This window comes from Protomyctophum bolini (assembly GCF_963924005.1).
Source record: "Protomyctophum bolini genome assembly, chromosome: 10".
NCBI classification, from domain to species: domain Eukaryota; kingdom Metazoa; phylum Chordata; class Actinopteri; order Myctophiformes; family Myctophidae; genus Protomyctophum; species Protomyctophum bolini.
The window spans coordinates 948221-951611 of NC_137871.1; the positions used below are offsets into that span (position 1 = coordinate 948221).

The 3391-nt window shown below is 40.8% G+C and overlaps 1 long non-coding RNA gene across 1 annotated transcript; it reads left to right on the forward strand.

The window, feature by feature from the left end:
- Positions 1–1632: 1632 nt before the first annotated feature.
- Positions 1633–3129, forward strand: LOC308322372. The gene is made up of 3 exons (XR_013964704.1): positions 1633–1733; positions 2066–2126; positions 3055–3129. It is a non-coding gene; the product is annotated as an uncharacterized lncRNA (long non-coding RNA).
- The last annotated feature ends 262 nt before the right edge of the window (positions 3130–3391 follow it).

A 3391-nucleotide genomic window follows, 5' to 3' on the forward strand; every position in this document is an offset into this window, starting at 1 on the left:
ATTCGGATCGTGACGAATCATGACAATGAACACAATCTTTTGGGCCGATCAAATAATTTATAAGACGAAAAACAAAACAAATAGTGTTGTCTCCTGACTTTCTTTTCTTCTTTCTAATGATTTGATCGGCCCAAAAGATTGTGTTCATTGTCATGATTCGTCACGATCCGAATTGGCTTTGTCCGCTGTGTAACCGTCTTTAAATAAATTATATTAAAAGTGCCGATGGGAGAATGCATGGTGTTTCCACTTCCTGGGCCATTCGCTTTTCTGAAAGGGGGCGGGCCTGCGGCGCTCTATACAGTACGTCACCCTGGGAGTTTCACCTGGCAGAGATTAATATGATAATAATACAAAATGATAGGCTACCAATTGAAAACCCACTGGGCTGAGATAAAGAAAAAGAGCAGAGTCGTGCGTTTCCAATTGTACAATGATTATTATTTTATTTATAACTCAAAAGCAGAATTAAATACTTATTAATAATGAATGGCTTCATTGCAAAGAGAAGATCATGTTAGAATATATCAATTCCCAAATCCTAGTTAAAAGTGACTTTATTACAAAAGGGATTAAGACATGACAGTTGTGCTATACTATACCAGACAATAGCATGTGCTCCGCCAATGATGCTGTCATAGTAACAGGTCTACCTGGTTACACATGCAAACTTATATTTATGGCAATGACAACTCTCGCAGGGTATACGATCGGAAGGTTGTATTCAGCCCGTTGTGTTCCAGTGATCCAGCTGTGGGACACGTCACAAGTGATCGGCGAATTATGCTGTCGCTTTAAAATGACAGCGTAGTGCATTCCGAATCTAGAGGCAATTTCACTCCACCAGTGACCACCACTCTGTCCTCGCATCGAATCCTCTCCTCCTCGCTGGGAGCGAGTGGAGGACGTGAGGAGAGTGAGCGAGTGTGAAAGTTGCGGTATTGGAATTTAGCTTATGCCTACTGTGCGGTGGAGCATAAACTCATAAATGGAGCATGAGTCTTCAACAAGACACTTCAGACAACTACATCTCCCAGAGTGCATCAGCTGCAAGATGGCTGCTGGTGCTCATTTGGGTGATTGAACACCTGTTAAAGGACCACTTCGCCACTATTCAACCTAATCTGTGTGTTTTTTATCATTAGCATATATGCTAAAATACCCCGGAGTATTATCATTGGTAGTCTGTAGCTCCGTGGGCGCACTTTCAAAGCTGTCGTCCACTTACGTATTTGTCCCAAAGTGACGTAAGTGGATGACCCTCGGTAGGCTCTCAGAAACTACAAGGGACTGGACAGGTAGGGTTGCCGTAGCTAGCCTAGCCGCGAAGGACACTCGCCTACACAACAACAACGAGTTGTGGCTACTCCACAACAACAAGTCAGTATGGCTACTCCATGGGAGTTTTTGGACGAGATAATTTTAAATACATATTGGCAGAATCTGCGTTAGGGTCGTTATATTATGAACCAGAAATATACGGAGGAAGGAATGCATTGACGGGGACAACACTGCTAGTTGCTGTGGATGGACTGATGCCTGCTGGAGCGACCTAGCTATAGTAGCTAGTAGCTTTCCCTGAACCAGTACGTCGCACACACAAACTTTTCTGACCAGGAAAAGCCCAGATAGTGTTGACTGTTTTACTGAGAAGTGGGGACATGCGTTCAGGATGCCTCAAACTGGAAGTTGCAACCGAAGCCCGATGGACCAAGAGGGACATTCAGATTTAAGTAAGTGTTCAATGTATTTACAGCTTATATATGTGTGTGTGTGTGTGTGTGTGTGTGTGTGTGTGTGTGTGTGTGTGTGTGTGTGTGTGTGTGTGTGTGTGTGTGTGTGTGTGTCGCCACACCGTATTGTTTACATAAGTGTCAGAGGATATAGGCACGGCTTCAGCCTACAACTTTTCGGTCCAAACATCTTCTATTCATTCATTCAATTCAAAACTGTATGTATGGCATGCCATCTGAAGCGATGTACAGTATTAGCCATGGGCTCGTATGTTTCAGGGTTAGCAATGTAAGCATTCAAGTGTTATACCTGTGTCCATTCATTCACTTAGGTCAGCCCAGATGGTACTACAGAAGGCTGATGAAGCTGAAGATGTCTTTGATGGACTGATGGTGAGCCATACATACTCAACTCAAACTTCATACATAAAGCACATTACTGTATTTGCTGTATTTAGTTTGACCCCCTAGAAAACTAGAGGGAATATCATTTTCAATAAAGGTTCACATATTTATATATGCTTTTACAAAGACCAGTGGTCAACCAAAGTCCCGTAAAATGTAGTAAATATACTGTCATTTATACTATAGGCCTACTGTGTCTCACACACTGTTTCACACTGTAGTATTGAATTGTATCTGTAAATCACAACAGATGACAGCGAATTGACTTTTAACCTTTTGTAATATCTCAAAAGAAGAAAAAAAGATCATTATCAAAAGTAAGCAACAAACTATACTATAAAACTGATGACAACATTGTACAAATTACTCACGCAAAGTGCCTTGCACTGATTCATAATCAAACTATTTGTATAGCACCTTTTATGACATGCAATGCAGCTCAAAGTGCTTTACAGAGCAATGGAGAGAAAAACGCAAGGCATAAAACATTGAAATAGAAGGCAGTCATGTAGGTTGGAAGGTCACAGATTCCGTTGTTTTCTTTGGCAGTATTCTGCAGTCCAGAATTGCAGTAATCGAGCCCAGAAAAAACAAAGGCATGGATCAGTGTTTTTGCATCATCTACTGACTGACAGGCTCTGATTCATGCAATATTTCTAAAGGTAAAAAAGGCAATCTTGGTAACATGATTGTGTGAATACTTTCTACAAGTCAGGTTGCCAAGTCTGCTTATTATTATCATTGATATTTGATATAGTTGTAGCCTACCTACTAATTTGGTCGGTAATCTTAACAGTCCAATACCCAAGTGTACATCACATGAAACATACTGCACATAGCCTACACACTTAGTCGTCCATTCCAGTAATCATTTAGTGCTTTCACCATTACTGACTCTTGTCTTGTCTCACCACAGCATGTGCGTCTCCTGTCCTGGCCAGAAGCTGCTCCAGCGACATGTCATCATGCAGAACCACCTGCCTCAGTGACCTCTGACTAATGCACTTGTATGATTGTACATGTAGTTTGTTAGTTTCCAGTTCAACCATAGACTCCTGTTTTTATAGATTTATGTAAATCAGTACTATTAAAAGATAGTTGATTTGATGTCAAGTTTGTTTTATTTTTTCTCATGTAGGCCTATTGTATTTATACATTTTGACCAATTCCTAATACTCTGAGGCTCAAACTGTCAATATTGCATCAAAGGCCACCGTGATACAAATCATTCACATGTCTGTTTATACAAACAA